Raw genomic sequence first — 21,127 nt, 5'->3', positions numbered from 1 at the left:
CATCCTATGTGCATCATTCTATGATATGATAATACATCCGTATTTTAACAGTGAAAGAGAAGGTCGTAGTATTTCTGTACACTGTTTCTGCTCCTTGTGTGATATGCATGTGATTAACATTTTTTTTTTTTTTTTTTTTTATTGAAGCTTGATATTCTAAGATGTGTAATTTGATGCAAAGTAAAATAATTATAATGATAATGTTTCCCTTTATCAAGCGGATGTTTCATGATTCAGGGTCATTTCAAGGCCATAGTATAGTAGGTCGTTGAACTCGTCTTAATATCAGCTACAACAGTATGAAGTTAAAAATACATGGTAACAGTGCAGGTGATGTTGACTTCTTATCGAAAGAACAATTTCTTAGAAATTTCTTGTATTAGAATTTGTAGCCAAGCGAAAGCTGATTAATTTTTATTCAAAACATTCGTTTGTCAAATTATCGGAAGCGTCTGAAAAATCGTGGTGACATTTACGCGTTACACACTGTATAAATGTTAATCTCATGACGGAACATTTTCTTTCTACGTTACTATAAAATAGAAAAGAGATAATTTTTCAAATAAACATAATAAGTAAGATGATAATTAAGTCCTGATAATTCTTTCAAATATCTGCATATAGAAGCAAAAATCTTTTAATGTCTACTATTTTTTTATTTTCTGTTCCTATTCCCTGCTCGTAAATATCCTTTTTCGCGGATAACACACTTGAAACGGTGCAGACATGCTAAAAACTCGCATCTGTTTTATTCGTAAATAGACATCAGCCATTAATTCATTTAAGTACAGCGGCTGCTTCGGTATCTTGTCATTTGCTGTTTCCGAAAAACGATCTTGTTTCTTCCTCATTTTGTTCCTTTTTTTTTTTTTTTTTCATTCCTTCTCCGGAGCAATCTACTTGTTTCACAGGCCAATGGTTACGAAACCAATCAGTGTAACCCGCTCGAATGGAAGGCTCGGCAGGTGTACAAAGAGCTGCTGCACGAAAAACGAACAAAATATTACGCGAATTCCGAAAACGCGAAGAAAAAAACGCCGTTAGATTTGCGTCATTCTGCGTGAAAACGTATTTTTTACACAAACATGACAAACGTCGTCTAATACAAGATCCATTTCAATTGTAAGTTCCTTTCGCTTTGTTCGATATGAATCTGCCGTCAGCTTTAAAAAATAGTAGCTAGTCTTTTGACTCAAAGGTGTTTCTACTATTATTCTAATTTCTACTATTATTTTAATTTCAGGTATTTGAAAGATACTCTTCGAAAGAATAGTAATTGGGACTGATAATTAAACTACGGATTTTTATACAGTTATAGGAAATTTAAAGTGCTTGTAATATGTAAAAATACGCAAAATATACGAAGCGTAGTAGCTATTTATTATAATATTTAGTGGATGAAATAAGTTTCTACTTACATTCCATTTCTTCAATGGAGTTTATAAAAATAAGAATTTGCATAATAATCTGCAATCTGTTGATAATACGTGAGAGATAAGGAGGAAAATGAAACAAAGAATATTGCAAAAATACCTTCAGCGAGAAGATTAAATTTTAATATTTTATTCTACCAGTAACGAATTTTATTATCATTGTTTATAATATGAGGTTTATTTTTTTGTTAGACGTCATAAAAATATGACAAAAGAATTTCTCGTTTCTTCATTGAATAACACAAAGTATTGAAACAAAATAAGAAATGTCTATTTTTATTATCTAATCAAAACCAACAAAATCTAACCATTTTATCAATATTATATATTTTGCTTATTTATTTTTTATGCATGAAGCTTTATTACTCCTAATGTAACGCAGACTTGCACTAGTCAAATATATTGGACATAGAAAGACTGGAAATATATTTTCTTTCGTAGACATCATTTATCTTTAACCAAAAGTTAAAACCTTGAACGATATTCAAAGTGAACATTTTACAGATGCGTATGTCTAGAATATAATGAAAGATTATAAAACTACGCGAAAGGAAAGAAGTTGAACTGCTTCTACGAATTTTGTAATTTTATTTCCCATTTACTTCAACCATGTACCAGATCTAAACAATGTACTAGAATTCAAAATGAATACGTAGACAGGTCTGAATAATTTAATCGAAAGTCGTAAATTTCCAGCGAAACTGTTCGCGGAGTCCATAAAACGGAGGCTTCTTAATCAAATTTTAGCGAGAGAAAAATCGCAATTAACGCGGCAGTTTAATCGTACGTAATAGCTGCGCCAATTTTGCCGAATACGCAAGAGCCCGCAGAACTCTGTCAGGACATCAATTTGCGTTATGCAGCGTGCTCGTTCAATCTCCTTCGAAGGTCCTGCCGACCGAATCACATTCCTGGACGGCCTCGTTTCTCCCTTCAGGAAAATTCAGCGACCACTAAAGGTTTTCGTTAAATTATTCAGGGCCACGAGTCGACCCGTGGAAGGGCGATTTCCTTTCGGGTGATCGATCAATTAAGTCGACGACTATCCCGGAACAATCGTGCTTTATTATCTGACGAATCCTGAAACCATTTCATTCCGGCTATTCATCTCGCTGCGTCCTGCAGCCACGGAATAGAATTTTTCGTCTTTTCGTCGTTACGAGACCATGACCTACGAAAATGTTATTTCTGCGATTATCTATCATGAGATTGCGGTTTCTCGTCACAATTCGTTGTATTGCATACTTGCGTACATTTCATACGTTTGCTACGCTTGTTAGAATAACATTAGAGTGCGTATGAAGACCGCAGGCGAAGCATACGACCAGTCATGTTTCTTATTTTGAGCAGTTTTAGAATTCAGTATATTTCCAATCAAGCCTACTTTATCAAAATTGTCATTGGCTCTTCTGAGTTAGGCGCGTGGTTTTTCTAGTCACTTTCATTCCATCCAAGATTACGTACGTAAATGATATCGTCTCGCGTTATAAATAAAAAAGAAGGAATCATGTTTAAGGTATGTTTCTATATTCGTTATTCTCAGTAACCGAAAAATGTGCACATTCATAAGAACATTGTACATAATTCATGTCCTCTTTTTTACCAATTCAGTAATCGGAAATTCTTTAGTTAAAACCCAACTACGTTTTTTCGACATTTCTTGAACCCTTTAACGCCCGTTTCTGAAATATAAATCATGCTTCTAACGAAACGGAAAAAACCTCGGGAAAACGGTTCTTAACGAGAGCGCTCGGACGAATGAATCGTATTATACGAGTAATTCGCCGATACGAACATCAAAGATGGAAAAACCTTAAGGTTTGCAATCGTTCAAGAAACGGGACTTTGAATTTCGATAAAACTAAAAGGGCCTCCGCCAATCGCTCTTTCCGGGTTAAAAAGGACCGTGTAAAGGGCACGCCGAGAACGACGGTGCAGGAGAAAGTGCATTAATTGCATCGCTTGATCATCGAATTGCGTGTCCGATCTTTCTAAGCGTGCGAGTTTTACGATCGATGAGAAGAATATCGTGCGAGATCGGGTTCGTCTGCCGCCGGAAATGACGCGACTTTTCCACTGATGTATATATATATATATATATATATATATATATATAGAAAGAGAGAGAGAGAGAAGGTTTATGACATCGCGGTGTAATATCGGACGATATTTCCGTCACGTAAATTCGTAACGGCCGCTCGATAGAGAGCACCGAGAATTCGATTGGAAAACGATGGTCTGAAGTTGAAATGTTGAAACCAAATGTACGAATTCGAGGAATACGCCCGGAACAGAATCGTACGTTTTGAACAGCGGCCTTGGAACTTTTCCCCCGTCATTGGCCGCATAGCGAATTTCGGAAGTCAGATGTATGGTGTACACCGACATGTCAGAGCTCGGTTAGTTTTCAGGAATCTATTGACAAGATCCTATTCTCTGGTTTATTCAGCTTATCGCATATAAAAGAACGATTTGATTTGTTTGTTATCATAATATGATGAAGAGTCTGTTATAGGTACATGTGTGTATAGTACGCATCATTTTACGATGATACGGTGTTCTCTTTGTAATGATTTTTATTTGATTTAAATTATATTCATAATTATAAACGCGATTAAACATAATAATGTAAATATTTGTAATTTTAAAGTAAATGTAAATAGTATGTATATATACGTACTAGTAGAGCATGAGAGCATAAAATAAATATGATGAGTATACATCATTATTGTCACAATAAAATAAATTGGTAAAATTGGAGGCTAAATGTTTGGACATTTTCTCGTTTCTCGCATGATATGTAATATAATTATTAAATCGCAGATAAAACAACTTGTAACAATTTTATTCTTTGTTATTTTGTATTAAGCAATTATAACAATGCATATAGCAGAGTCGTACAAATTTATGCAAATTAAAATGATCTTTGTCTATAAGTTGTCCAAGTTCTAAGCTATGAAATAAATAAAAAAGCTGTCAGGATGGAGATCAGTAAACTTATAATCAACGTGTTATTCGCATGATTAAATGAAAAATATTGCTTTCAATTATCAATTTATTATTAATGTACATATTTCAATAGAATACGCGTACCGATAACAAGAATCGATCAAAATGCCTGTATATTTATAACGTACATAAAAATACATATCTACATTCAGTATATCATTTCAAAGTAGAAGGTAACTTTGTTAAAAGTCATTTGACCAACTTCAGTTGTCACCAACACATTATATCTTCGTAAGTTATTCAACAAAATTAGCTGCGTGCTGATAATCTTAGCAAGTAACGATGCAATTTGTCTCTCCACCGTAAATCTTAATTGAAACATTCAATTAAAACGCTAACTGCGTAACCCTGTTTTTGAAACTCAGTTAACGCCTTTGGAAATCACTCGAGCTACACAGAAATATGTATATGCTAATGATAGACCCAGATTTCCGAATTAACGAGGCAGCCACAGGCTTAAAATGGGAAGTTATTACGACGCAATATTCCAAGGCACGAACTAGAAGTTTCTTTAGGACGAAAACTCTCTTCGCAAACTCTTCTGTAAGTGAAACTTGAAACCTGCATAATTGACATCAAATTTCTGGCAACCGGGAACGTTTTTCAATGAAATCCCGGCAGCCCCTTCAAACACGTAGTCTTCTTTTTCATCGTATAATCTCCGTGAAAATAGGTGACGGATGACGAGTATATTGGCGTCTTGTATTACATGAAATTTCAAAGGAACTGCTTGACACAATTTCTATGGTCGATCAAACACGCGTGGCTGGGAACTGGGAACTTTTAATATTCCTGTATCTGAATGAATATGGAACGCGAAGCTATAGAAAGCATACTCTGACAAAGATAGACCGGTGGATATACACAGTAAAAGGAAAATAACAGCTTTATCAGAAACAAAATTTGTAGTAACAATTGAATTTACGTATTTCTCCTTTGCAAGTAGAAAATCAATTTCTTTATTTCATCGTGCATATTGTCATCTATAAAACTATCTACGACATTCTAAACGAAGAAGAGTATAATTTTGAAACTAGCAGCTTCCATATACATACACGTGTATTTATTAGAAACTTATCTTGCATTTACAGATTTCTGGCAACCCTTGTAATTTCTTCATCTTTAAGCTTAACTATGTACAATGAAACTGTCCTATTTCTGCAATCCATTAGGCAATAGTTTTAGAATATAAAGAATAGAATTTAATAAGGATTTACAGAATTTTACGAAAATGAGTGAAAATTAAATGATATGAAACAAATTCAATTAAATAATTTGAAATATTTTGCAATGAAATATATTGCACGTCTATTTCATTTTTTAAATGTGTAGTTATAGGTTCTACAAAAAGAAACAATTCCTCTCTTCGTCTTACTTTATATAATTACTCAAGGGATGCACCACGTCGTGACTTGCTTCGTCTTATAGCGTGTCTTGAGTCTTAACATTGATTCCATTAAACCAGTCTCGAATTAATTACAATTAAGATAAAATTTCTCCAAATTTCTGGGATTATATTTGTGATATTGGATAATTTTCATTGCATCATAGATTCAGAAATATTAAATCAAATAAAGATTTCGCAAAATCACGAACGAAATAAATCACAGATTGTTACTTTGCATTTTATTTCCACTTTAAATAACATTTATTAATTTCATCTGTATTATAACTATACGCATACAAGATAAATATTACTGCTCAAAGTTATACCCTTTGTTATTTTTAATAAAAATTACTACAATTTAAAACTACTATCTGTACGATTTGTTTTTGTTCGATTATACATGTATGTATGTGGTTGCAATATATTCCACGATGGAAAATTTAATTCAATAGTAGTCCAATAAAATTGGAACGTTAGCAAAACGTGCTGTATGCATCGCATCGGCATTGAACACAATCGAATACCACTTACGATTCTTCAATCGCACTCATTGATTGGTGAAAATAAAATGAAATCCATCAATTTTATTCACATCTTTAACAACGTGTGTTCATTTTTTACTAAAACCTAGGAATTTATACTTCTTTACAGTTTCACTCTCTTTGATAAAAATACATTTTTCAATATGTTGCAACAGGCTTTCGTTTCGAAACATGTTTTTCGACGATGTTTTCAATTAGCTGGAAATTTATTGAAGGTTAGAAAAGAGCAAAATCAAACTATTTTTCAAACTTTATTGAACGACTTTATTGCACAACAGGCGAGAATGATTCTTCGAAAGTTCCAAAATCACGCTATTATATAATCATAGGTATTATAGAAATGGATTAACGACGAGACTGTAGATGTTTCTGTAAATTTCAATACCTATGAACTCGACTATAGAAATAGAATCTAAACAGAGATTCGTTTCGTCCACTAAATATTTTTACGAATATTTTACTTTATATATATGTTACATATTTTGCATTTTATGTCCATTCTGTAGGTTTTTGTCTATTAGATTTCTCATAAATACATGAACATACATATATATTGGTCACGACAGTCATTCAAGACGCTCTTGCTATAATTTCCTCTGAAAGAAATGTCTATAAAGTTCTAGACGAATGAATTTATTTAGCTGACGCGGAATTACACAAGAGATTATAAAATTTTCCTATTATTCGGATAACAGCGTATCGCCATTAATCGTTAAAAGATAAATACTAAAGCAGAAATGCAATGTTTCTCGAATGAAGAAACAGGAAAGCATAAATATCATTGCAATTTAATATTCCTACCTTTAATCCTATATATGATCTTCCGCGATATCAAGTAATTATCTGAATATCGAAGAATTTATACGATACCCTATCGCGAAAATCCGTTTCATGAAACAATTCGTTAAATTCAATTCATTATACGATGCACGAATTTGGGTCCGAAATAAAGCGATTGAACGGTCGATCGGTCCAGTCATCACTTTTACCTTTTATCATATTGATAGGCCGTGCCGACAATTATCTTTTCGTTTGAAATTTGCGATGAAGCGTGTGCATCGATAGCCAGGTGAAACTCGTACTCGTATCAATTGGCTCCCGCGATCTGGCAAAGCGCTCGTTTGATCCCCCATACCCAATTTACTAAAAGCAATGAATTTTTACCATACGCGGTATTACGTGGTTATTTACAAAATGCGCGCACGCGAACGCTTTTCAATGAGAGAGAGAGAGAGAGAGAGAGAGAGAGAGAGAGAGAGAGAGAGAGAGAGAGAGAGAGAGAGAGAGAGAGAGAGAGAGAGAGAGAGAAGATCGTCAATTCGAACTGGTCGTCCAGCGAAAGTAATGAATTTTTATTGGGCCTCTCGCGCCGCCCGTTTTACAGGGACCGTATCGACGCAAGAGGCTTTTTCATCGTGAAATCATTAGCAGAGATTCCCCGTTTACCAAGGGCGATGCATTTTTACGAGACGTGACGTCACTGGTTTGCGAAAGACAGGCAACATCGTCGCGGTTAAACGACCGACCAAACGATTCGCCGTGTTGTCCCGGCCTGCTCGGCAACGCGATACTTTTATTTTTAATTGGGTTACTCAAACTAATTAATTCTCGGCCCAACCTCTCATTAATGCGACAGAGAAATTAACGACAGGAAAAAAAGAGCCATTGACGTTCCGAGTAGAAAAGTCGGTAATTTATGGTCCGCGTAAATGCTCGCCGTGTGTAAAATACTTTTTACGCCTGACCCCTCCCCCCCCCCTCACCGCTTCCTCTTTCAACCCATCCTCCTGTCTGCGACCATGAATTTTTCAAAAACTCCGTTGATCGAAGCCGATTGATTGGCTTCGTTGTTCATGGTCACGCGCCACAGATATCCTTGATTTTTATGTGTAATTTCTTTTTAATTCCAAGTACCGTGCGAATATGAAGTACCTGCACTATGTTTGGCGACGATAAACTTTAAGAGTAAACTTTGTATTACGGATTTTGCAAGGAATTCAGGGATTTGGGAAATTTCAGGGATTTAAATTATACAGGATCCGGTGAAACGTTTTAATATTTCGACTTCGTAAATTCTTAAGCCGATAATAAGAATTTTAAGATACAATTAAAAGGTTTGAACATGCACGTACATATGTAGTGCCTCGACATAACTTTACATAATGTAAATGTTACGAGTGCAACCGGAAATATTTGATGCTACACTGTGACAGAGAAAATATTCAACGTTACAATTTTAAAAGACACTACATAAAATTGTTACGTCAGTTACGTGTTACATTCTTGAAATCACGTTGTTGCTATTTATAATTCAATATGCTTAATAAAAATTTCTATTTACCCCAATCGCGCGCTTGTTTGTAATTTTCCATTCTGACTTATCTACCTACGATTCTCCGTTACACGTAAAACCAAACATGAATTGTCAAAGAAAAAAAACCAATTCATGTAAATTGTACGATATAAGAGAAAACTTTTCTATTTGTAATTTTTCATTTATGACCTTCAAATCGTCAATGAAACCTATCCATTCAAATTATCCGAAGAAAGCTTTCCTCGATATCACGGTTTCCCACGTACGATAATTTCCTTCGACCCTACTAAATAATGAAAATCATCACAGACAGCACATTTCCTATCCTATATACCGTTCCAGAACCTAAGCGCTGAGTAGCGAACACCGGAAGTTAGGAAACACGTACTACGAACGTTTTCACCCCTTCGATGGTTCCCTTGGCCGCGCCGATAATAATTTCACCCCTCTATTCTTGAAACCCGTCTTCCTCGTCACAAGCACAGCACGTCATTTTTAATGAACGCGTCTGACGTTCGTTAGGAAAATTTGAAGCAAGCATGTCTTACCTCGTCTGCGTTCACCCTGAGGTAGCACGCCAACTCACACTAGCATCACGCACGAACCTCGCCAGGGCGCACTAGAAACTCGCGAAAAAAGAAAGTTTGGCAGGTCGGGTGAAAAGGCACCCCCAATCGCGAGCAGGTACCCGGGTGATACACGAATGACTCGCTGGACGCGACTGACAGTACCGTGTTGCTCCACGTGGGCTCCAAGCTCCAACCACCCCGTGAAACCTACACAGTCGCGTGACGGATCATACACGAGCGTAACGCACACCGACGAACTGGTGACGGGAGGGGGCTGTGATCATGCGCACTCCTGCAGCTTCCTTGGATTCGAACTTCCACTCTCTTTCTCTTTTTCTTGTTAAACGCGTAATTAGCAGCATTTCGCGGCTACGCTGCCCGATAATCGGTTATGGAATGCAATCGCTACCGGTTGATGCTTCTACCTCGCGTCTGCCTCTGCTTCCGCTTCTACAACGAACGTTCCTTGCTTTCCAATGACTGTCCTGACTAACCCGCGATCGAGGGATGAAATGATTGTTTGGTCCTTCGTACTTCGAAACATCCGCAAAAACTTGGTTTGAATGTCACTTTAGGTTTAATGGAAAATCAGTAGGAAATTGTCAGGATCTTCGAAAATTATTATTTTACTCGAAGTAACAATGCAGATGTCATTTTATAACCATAATAATTTCATCGGTATTTGTGTAATAAAATTGATCTTGTGTTCATACTTCTTTGTATTTACCAACCGAGATATTCATCAAATTTTACATTTTTTTATTCAATTTCACGTATGCTATAAGCGATTTTGCGATATATCGATTCGAATTTCTAATAGATTTTCGAAGTTTCTCATCTAATTCACCTCGAACTTCTTTGATAGGATTTAGATCAAGAAACTGTGAAAATGCCAATTCGCTATACGTATTATCGTAACTCTTACATATAATTATAATAAATTTTAACTATGTACGATATATATATATATATATCGAATCGTAACTTTACACGAATACAAAGTTCTAAACAAGCCGTATATATATATATTTGGCGAAACTTCATTGATACCTATTCCCATTCCAGTACCAGTCCACCTAACTTTTGTCCTCGACTATATATGTATCTATCTGTTCATTATGCGCATAGTAAAATAAGCAATGCAACCATCGTATATCAGAAACATGAAAGAAATTCTCATAAAAACGCCCTATCACTCTGTTAATAACAAATGCAAATTTCTAGCATTATAAAGAGATTTATAAAACTCGGACGATGGCGGACACGTTGGTTGCACCAAAGATACGATAATGAATCGCTTCTCAATAAGCTCTGCAAGTTGGTTACGATGTTGCTAATTAAGTCATCCGTTATCATTTTTATCGTTTGGTGTACTCGGAGGAATTTCCAGCTCGCAATCGAGCTTGATAAAGATCGTGAAAAGGGAAACGGTGAAGGAACGACGTCAGAACGGAGTCGGCCGGCCTTAATCAGGAAATTAATCTCCGTTTCAGAGTGAGCTTGTTACTAACGTTCGACGGCTTGGCATTTCGTTAGCCACAAATTACGCAACCTCGACATTCGATGCTGGCCTCCAGAAACACCGATCGCGAACAACACGTGATTTATGCACCTCGAAGATCCTGATAATAAAATTCTAATTACGTTCCGCAGGTACTGTGTCTCGACGTAATTCGATTAATTAGAATGGTTCTCGTGTGTTACCGACGACCGATGTATATTCGATGCGCGTTCTCCGTTTTCTCCAACCAGCTATGTGAAAGTAATACCCATCAGGATGTGTCAATTATGAAAATTTATAACGTTCCATTGGAATTGCAGCATGTATCGAAATTATATCAACATCATATTTATTCCACGTTAACATTCGTTCGCATATCGAATGTTAACTTGAACATAACACGCACGCACAACTTAAAACACTTCAACGTAATTTTAACATTTGACACGTGTAATACGTTGATCAATATATTCCATGCTAAGTGTTCATCTTATTTTACGAAACGCCGTTACCATATTTTACAAGAACAGCGAGCTGCTACACTTCCAGTCGGTTGTACCAAATGAAAGATTTCGCTTTGTGAAGGTAAACGAACCATCGCAAAGATACGCAGTCAATTCTCAGTCAGCTAAAACAACAGCACGTCTCGCTATTTTGAAGAAAAATTTGCTGCAATTACTCCGACAAAAGGGGGCATTGGCGCGGATGATCGAATACCGGTCTAGTCATTGAGCTAGTCCTTCTGAAACGAGGAGCCAAAGGAGGAAGACAACGAATGTGTCAGTGTTTTAGAGGTTCCATGGGAAGTCGCTAATTATCGAGGTTTGTCCGAGTCGTTACAGTAGTTATCGAGCCGCTTCTTTTACCTTCAACCGACTTCCATCTCTTCGACTATCCGCACCCTTTTGCAGCAGCGTGGTTCAGGTCTGCATTCAGAACAGCCACGCGAAACGAGAAAGGCTACGGTTTCTGTCTCAAGCGTGTTAATTAGACAGGCCTTTGTTTCCTCAGAAGAAACCCGAACGAGGCAAATATGAACGATAAAGCGACCCTTGAATTTTGTCTGTCGCTTGATATCGCGACCGTCGCCTCGCGAATTATTTATGCCGCGGGATTGTACGAAAGTTTCATAAGGGGAATCAGTCAGCGTTTTCAGTTCCACTGCCCGTCTAACGATGACGTTTCAACAACAATAAAATTTTCTTTCAATGGTGATTCAGAGTTATAAGACTTCATAATAAATAGTAAATCGTCGATAGAATAGATAGAATAGAAAACATAAAAATTATAAAAAAAATAGTTTATAATTATGTGTTAACAAGATCTGGAAAAGTAGCTTCTTCCATTCGGTCAAATAAGGAAATACAATACTATCTGCTAATACATTCTTTAATATTTTTGATTTTATCAATATAAGAATAATAGTTTTATCTTGTTACATTGCTCTTGAAAATTCTAAATGTTTTGGATAACACACGATATATTCACATCAAAAATGATCAAATACTTTTGCATGTCATCGTAAGTATCCACCTTCCTCTAGAAAAATCGTAACACGTAAGACTTTTTCGTGTAGATACGATTATCTTGTACGAGAAAAAGAAACATTGATCTCTAAATGCTGTTCTTTGAAACAACGAAGATTGTCTAGGTACTTCACTGTAGAAACATACATGTCTCTGCTCAAATAATTTTAATGAATAAATAACCTTTTAATTCAGGATGTTTAATAATTTACAGACTTAAAAAATCAACAATATTTTAGATAATAAACATCAATAATATGAGAATATAATGAGAACATATATTGAGAGCATAAACTGATATCGTCAAATACTCTATGACATGATGAACAATTTGTGCTCGTCGATGCTTCGAACAGGAAGAATTGATAACATTTCCAATTAATCGACACCGCGTCAATTATGCACCAGGTCACGAGTAATTTTTGTTTCGCCGGGATATGCATATTTGGATAAAGTAGATAATGAAGATAAAGTTTCAACGGTAACGAGCGTACCATTAACGAGCGGGCCGCAAAGACCGAAATGGGAATATGAAAATGTGAAATGACATATGAACGAGTGAAATATGAAACATTGTTAGTTTTGTCTAGACATTAGTTTCCAAGTTCGTGGTTTTAAATGTCACCTTCCGAGCACACGAACGAGTTAGATAACAAATATTATGAAAAAATAAGAATTTGATCATCTTAATATTTAGGGCAACTAATAAGCTAATTATGGATTTTAATCAACGTATCTTCAATTTGCCACGCATTCCTTGGGCCAAGGCTGAGTTAAGTAGAAGTGCTTTATGACTTAGTTAGAAACAATTACATGAATAAACTTAACGACGAAATGAAGCGACTAAGAATATACTCGTCTGAATGCATTGAATTTATAAAGGGAGAAAGCAAATATGAATAATCCCTACTTGTACAGAAGAAGTCCTATTTCTGCGAAAACGGGAGAAGCAATAATGAAAGATGAAGACACTATAAGGAACAATCTTAGAAGAAGCTCGAGATCGCGTTTAAATTATCGACGTTTACGTGTAATATCTTTTGAATTCGTATAGTTCGAATTTGTAATGTTCTTTTTACATTTAAATGTTTACATGTGTTCGAAAGAAAAAACTCTGTCATCGAGAATTGAATATACTAATTTTAATTTCAATACTAATATTGATAAGAGAAGATTCCACTTATTATTATTATAATTTAGATAAAAGTATACTGTATATTGAATTTTTATTATGTTCACTTTAGTTTTTAAATGTTTGTCTTAAACTAAAGATTAAAAGATATAAAATTATACTTTTCTCTACGTTTAATGTTACTTTCAAGAGTAGTACACATGATAATAAAAATCTGCGCGATGAAAATGTTTTAAGGAAAATGTAGAAATTTAATTCTCTGTTGTATTACGTTAAGAGCATGTCATAAGATGATTAAAATTCTTTTTTACCTCTGCTTTAATATCTAACGCCTTTGTTTCAAGAATCCCATTTACTACCGCTGTTGTTGCTCTCATTCAAAAAATAGTTCCTAGTTTACTGTTGCGAGCAGAAAATATCCGGACTAAAGAAGGGGGAAAAAAAAAAGAAAGGATGAAAATATCCATTTGCCAAGTTTCCCGGAAATGGAGAACGAAATCGAGTTTCGGTTTATGTTGTTGCTTCGTGCTCAGATAAAATTAATCAAAACAGGATATTTCTGATTAAATACACGCGATCATATTAAAAGTTAATAACTGTGACACCTGCAATTAAATAACAGGACGTATACAAATCGCATTATTCATACAATAATTATTTATATAATAGGTACATACTATTTAACATATGCATATCCTCGACAATTTGTAACAAATTCAATATTCCTGCAATAAGAAACAGAAGTGGAACAATGCTCCCATTATATTGAAATGAAGACGCGAAGCTGTTAGAAACTTAAGCGTCCTTATCTGAATAAACTTCAAATAAACGTATACCCGTTTGCATGAATTCAAATTAACGAACTTATAAATATTAACTTGTATAAATATACATATACTTATACATATATTTTAAAATTTACTATGTTTATCAGTATGAATATGCATCCATTTAGTCACTTGTTCTTTGAACTAAGCAAAGTAAGCGATAAAAAATTATTAATATTTTATAGAACTTTTTTCCCATTCTCACAGTGTTTCACATAAAAGTTCACAAACGTGTATTTTCTATTCGAATTGACGATTTAACGATAGTATATTCTAATTTTATTACGTGGCACATTGCACTTAATCATACGTAGCTACAAGCCGCGTGTTTTGCATAATATTAGAGAAAGCCGCGTTCAGCTGCACGAAAGGGTACTCAGATATTACGTCACAATGCTGGTGAAGTCTCAATTCTGCGATTCAGTGTTCGGTCTTTCTCGTTTCCCTTGGCTCGTTCCTCCCTGCTCTTTCCCTTTATCCCCGCGTTGCGTCTAAGGTTTGTGCAGGCTGAGGTCTGACTGAGCCTACCATCAAACTCCTCCTCAAGAGCAAGCTAGATGTTTACATTTCAATTATCCGACGCCTCGTTCGTGCCATTATTAGTATTTGCATGATTTAGTAGCTGAAGAAGCATGCCTTCCTACGTCTAGAGCTATCTCTGCGTTGGCAATTATCGGAATACAATTCGATGGGATTTGTACCTGTCTAGAGTTGCGTCTGTGCAACACGTACGTATAGCTACCACGTAAGTGCGTGTACGTTCTTCCAATCTAAATTTCGGAGATTAAAATTGTATATACTAAAAGTAGAAACACTATCTGCTCTTGAAATAGTATTAAAGTAGTATTATACGTATTATAATAGTATTAGTATTATACGTATAGTGTATCCTTCTTTGCATACATTATACGTATACGTTTAATTAGAAGTAAAATAATATATGATAAATGTGAGCAAGATGAATATGCTTTTTATCTCAATAACATGAAATATTATTGCGTGTTATATTATTATATATATTATTACGAGAATGAATATTACATCAATAACGTGAATTAGTATTAACTTGAAATAACTGGACATTTTCAGTAATTGCAAAAATAAAAGTTTTTAAAATTAAATTAAATATATAACCAAGAAAGTTTTAAAACACATATTTGTAGAAAGAAAGATACAAATTTTATGCCACTTCATGTTATGACTACTTTTTGTTTATGTTATTTCAGATATACCTTTGCTTGGAACGTTATGTATTCTTTAAATATCCATTAGATTTTTGCGAATATTCCATTCTACAGCATAATAATGTTAATTTCGGAATAAATAATATATAAATATTTCACAGGAATTATGAAAATACGTCTGCTTGTATGCTGGCTATTGTATGTATACATAATGTAATGTTTTCGTGAAATGTAATAATATGACACTTATGCGTATGGCGACATTAAATATTATAATATGAAATTTACATACATGCATACATAAATGGGGATATTAAGAATTAAAGTGTGACGTATAATTTCTACTTTATGTATGTTTACACACAGCATGTATTAAATTATTAGACGTGATTTATGGTCTATCGTATTTTTACGAAATATATATCATCGTTATTTGTTGTTAATATTTTACTTTGAAATATCACATATGTAGAACATATTTCTCTGTTATAAATTGTTAAGTTTTTCTAGAAATTACGGTTTTTCTAGGTTTTCCAAATAATGTTATAGCAGACAAAGTTTTATATAAAAAGTCCAAAGGTGAACTGCTCGTGTTTACATTTATACGAACTTTCATTTTTACCACTATATTTTTCCACAATTATATTCTTTTTCTTAATTCTATCATTTAATATGAGAGAAATTTGCCTCTTCAAAATTAGATATAATTTAAACAAAGGGATTTATTATTTTCCTTTATCGATAAATTCTTATAATGAAACTTCACAAATCGACGAAATGATATTAAGATGGAGAGAGATTCGCTTCATCCGATTTTCTTCTTTGGAATCGTTCAACGAAATTTGAATTCATTAGTCTATCTTTAATCGATTAATCGGCCGGGCAATTCAAGGATCTTCCAGAGTGGTAGGCAAATGAAGGTGAACAAGGAACCATAAGAAAGGGACGACAGAAATGAAAAGAATCTCTCTTTAGGGAGAAGAAAAACTCGGAAAACGAAACCCCGGTGTAATATTCCGGGAAATTCCACAAATCGATGGAAGAAACGGAAACGAGCGAAAGGGAAAAACAAAGAAGGATGGAAGAAAACGGCGAGTGGAGGGGAGGAAAAGTGGAACATTTCTGTGCTCGTTAAAACGCGCAGCTTCAGCATCCACTGGAAACCGGAAGAAAGAAAGCCTCTCTCATTGCGGAACGTGACCCGTTTCATCTTCGATTTTTCATACAATAACTATTGCTTCGTTTCTTTTCAAAAAGCTCTTTTTCCATCTCATTTTTTCTGCTTTTCTTCTTATGAAATGCAAAGTCGAGCAACAGTTGCACGACGGAGAAATCAGTAGAATCAATTTCAAACGTTACGTCATTTACCTTTTAATTCGCAGTTATATGTAACTGTCCTAAAAACTTGACCAATAGAACGAACCAATCAATTCGAATATACTTTTTATATTTTTAACTAATATGTTAACCTTATAATTATTTTGTATTCTGTACCATCGCTTTAATTAACGTCTGTTAAGCACTTCGCATATGTGCATACATCTTACGATCCTTTTTTGTATTACAATATTAATTTCAAGCTACTTTTCAAACTGACACTTGATTTAGTACTATTTAAATTACCAAAGAAATAACTGTATAATTAACAAAATAATGTTAGTTGAATATGCGCTTGAAATTAAAATCTTGTGAATAATGTGAATATGTTATTAATGTGATCACATTACCAAGAAGTATTTTCAAGATTTTTTTTTAACAATATATTTCGATCCAATGATTCCTTCTACGTTAAATCGATTTGAAATAAAGACTTTATCTCGCAATTAAATTCAATTCAAAATTTAATCAGAAATTTGACGTATCTTCCAGAAGCAATTTTCGCACTGACAATGAGATACACACTCAACGAAGTATTTATATTTTCTTGTTTTAATCTTTGATAAGCATCTTATGACGTAGCAGGATATATAATAAGTCACTACCATTTCAAAAATTGTACAGCTTAATTGCATGATAAACGTCGCATCATCTAAATACCTTTTTTTTTTTTAAATTCAAGAAACGCGAAACCAAATTAAAAGAACATCCTTTGTTCTAATGCTCGATTCTAAAATCAAATCGATGGTATTGGTTTCAAGTGAACAAAACGTTTACTTAGAATGAATTGTACTTAGCTTAATCAAATCTTGTTCGGTTGTACTCGATTCCACCAAACATATTCCACAAATGATCGATGTACTATCCTTAACAAAAAGATTTACCGTGCAAACGTAGCTTCTTTCACGGAACATTTCGCGATTTCATACAACATGTACTTTCATCTTAGGGCGTTACAAATATGTGTAGCATTTTATTCACAGGCTTGTCAACGTTCAAAATATCGTGAATAATCATAAATATGGATCAAGCGAATATATTACAGCGCGGTATGAAAGAAATCTATCGTTTACGCTACATCAATCATTTCGATGCAACGTAAAACATCAATAATATTTCTATTATAATAACGTGATTTACATTCGGATGAGCATTTAAAACACATGACGTGAATATTAATTGCTCGCATATATTTATGAAACTGCATCGTTCAATTATCGATGCTCAGCCAGTTGCGAGCAGTCGATAAAACAAACCATATTATGTGATTACGTACGACAATACGTAAAGTTATAAATTTTATTTTTAGCTAGGCATTTAATCGTTTTATTAAAATTGCAAAACACCTCATTTATGTACTTAATTCGGTACCATGTTATTAGGAATACAAATAATTCAAAAATAAAATGTATATCAAAAATTTATATAATTACGAACTTTCATTTTACATAGCATTTCAAAGTACTATATGGACATGCTTTTATCCTACTTTTATGAAAAATGGAAAATCGTCTAGCATCCATTGTGTCGTTTAATCCGCTTTACGGTTTATTGATAAATAAAATGTGTGAATTATATCGGATGCATAAGACCTAAATACGAAATTTATTTCCTATCCTATACATTATTTTCTCTTGATTGCTATCCACGCAATGTCATACTCGAAACTGTCAGAAAAACAAGTGAAAGAGAGCCGAAATTGGTCTGTAAATATCTTTGTGATGCATCAAGACAGAGATTAAAGAGCTGCTATTCTCCCATTTTCCTGGCGGGAATGAGCCCCCGAAATCGATCGTAGACCAATAGTTTGTAATTTTACGAGGAACTCGATGAGGTCACTATTGATATTGACCACTGAATTCTGTTATCTGTATTAGCTGTGACCAATGGAGGCAGACGAATCGATAAATTATACATATGTTGTGCGTGTTATGCGGAAGTAAATATAATATTGTAATGGAAAAAGAATATATATATCTACAGACTTGCGAAAGTACTGTTGTAGATATGTTTTATGAATATGGTATGTATATACAGTATTATGTGAAATATTTTGAAATTTCATTGGCACTGTTATGACACTGACTCTATTATCATAATTATATTGGTAAAATTTGAAAGAAATCTGGAATCATAAAAATTAAAAGATATTTAGTACGAGTATATATCATATTTGAAAATTCAAAAAGCTATGGCAATTGGATAAGTTTGTAGTGTAACAATTTGAAGGAGATTAAGTTATTGTAATAATTCAAATCAGATGATTTCTTTTCGTTATTAATATTTCTATACAGAGATATATTTCATAGTTTTCAATTCTTCATTTTTATTAAGACTTCGATTATAACTTTATTAGATACTGATTAAACTATATTGATTAACTCAGCTATTAATTACTATAACATGAAGGAAAATACGCTGCTTCGAAACTAGATTTATATGAAACTTTCAGTATGGAAATAAATACTAAAGTTAGCATTTAAAATTTTTTACTCGTACATTTTCTCTGCAGTACTAATATATCACTCAAATATATTAAGGGATGGCTTATAATATCGCTCGAACAATGACTGAGCATTATTTTCCCCTAGTGTTTTATGGATCACCAGTTTCACAGTAGGTTGAGTCACTGGTATGTTCTTGAAATTCAAATGTGATACAATCAAAATACCATGTACAAATTAGATAGTAGGTACATTAACATTTAACGATTAGAAAATTGCCAGAATTCTATTTATATATCGTTGAATACCGTGAAATGTATATTTATTCGTATTACACAATTATAACAAAATCCATTATAATCCATCATATGTGATACTCATTAAAAGTACAGGAAAAATCTATTCTGAAAGGAAACTTTGTTCAAAGAACACTATATCATTTTTACATTTCCATTTCTTCCTCAACTGAAATTTTTATATCAGTTACTAAATTAAAAGTGTAGTAATCATAACAGTCTCCCAACTATAATTCGTCTCTCCTCTTTCTTTGTTCATTACTTTGATTTTATTTTTCGTATATCTTACACGGTCCTTATCACATAATAAAAGCTAAGCAACAATAACGAAAATAAATTAATAAAGCAGAATACTTTTTATCAAAGTAGTGAAGAATCGATAATCTGGCCACTGACATAAAGTACCGGCTGACATTTCGAACTTTCTCGAGCGATCAATGTCGCTCGTTTTCTCCCCATTTCTCTCACGGAAATTAGTTGCACGGAAATGTTGTCCGTCTTCGTCTTCGCGTGTCTATCTCACGGATCGACGATTTTACGAGGACAGGATCGCTGCATCATTGACCGCTGACGTCGAAATTCGAATGGGCAAACTTGACTGCTGCCGATGCGATGGCACAGTCAGCTAGCTCCCCCATTTGTTCCACAACTTTGCGAATATCAGATCTAGCTTCACAATTCGAGTCACGATAACTGTACTTTACGAAGACTCTATAGCTCAGATAAGACTATAAATGTGGAAGAATAAAGGTCTATCCGACTCGTTTGTCCACCAATGGAAAAATGAAAGGACAGTCTAGCAGACAGTAAAATTGTCTAGAATGTTATAGATAGTTGTTCGTGTTAATATATGTACAATTTAATATTATTACCGAACTATTTAGAAGAACATTAATGTTTAAAGTGTCAATATTTACGTGTTTATCTTTTATATTCTTTTTATATGTTCCAAATAAAAATCGTGTTCCTGTTCACAAAAAAATATTTAGTTTCGTAGTAGAAAGATATTAGCATATTCCATGATATTTCGCTATACGTAATAAGAAAATACTTAAGTTTGCTAAATTACGAATAAACCTAATCGTTAAAATTTATGTTAAAATGCTCATCTATTCGATGAACTGATTTAAGACTGGAGTATTTATAATTAAAGGAATTGCGAACCAAATGTCATTAATTTAATAAAAAGAAGGCTAGTTGCCAATGAGACGTTATTTGGATGAGAAATAAAATCTTATCGATGACGAGCTGATTTGTTAACGGCACTTTCTCTAGCGGACACATTTATATTATTAGAGAAAGAATATAAAGGAGGTGAGGCTATTTCGATATCATTGTTCAACATGACATACGTATCGAACAATAATGCTTTAAACCTTTTAAACCAGTCCAAGGTGCAACATGCGATTGCAGTAGCGCGTGTAGTGTACAGCAATGGGTTAGGAAAGGCTCTTAGCAAGTGCTTTAGGTGGGCGTTTTCGACTACGATACAGTACCTTTTAACCACAGGAAAAGGCAAAAAGTACCGGAATCTACGACCTATCTTTCCCTCCGTTTTTCCCTCCTTTTACCCTTTCCTTCGAGAT

The 21,127-nt window shown here is 34.1% G+C and overlaps 1 protein-coding gene across 7 annotated transcripts in view; it reads right to left on the bottom strand.

Moving 5' to 3' along the window:
• LOC139990284 (EGFR adapter protein) overlaps positions 1 to 21,127 on the bottom strand; it is a 282,495-nt gene that overhangs the window by 192,282 nt on the left and 69,086 nt on the right. The window contains exon 1 of one of the 7 annotated variants that reach the window (XM_072009414.1): positions 9,234 to 9,404. The exons of the other annotated variants lie outside the window; for them this stretch is intronic. The gene's annotated coding sequence lies outside the window, so the exon portion shown is untranslated. Of the gene's footprint in view, positions 1 to 9,233; positions 9,405 to 21,127 lie in introns of those variants that run through there. 7 annotated transcript variants of the gene reach the window in all.

Source organism: Bombus fervidus, chromosome 8, assembly GCF_041682495.2.
Source record: "Bombus fervidus isolate BK054 chromosome 8, iyBomFerv1, whole genome shotgun sequence".
NCBI classification, from domain to species: domain Eukaryota; kingdom Metazoa; phylum Arthropoda; class Insecta; order Hymenoptera; family Apidae; genus Bombus; species Bombus fervidus.
The sequence above is the reverse complement of the archived record's forward strand: the minus strand, read 5'-3'. Positions and strand labels throughout refer to the sequence as shown.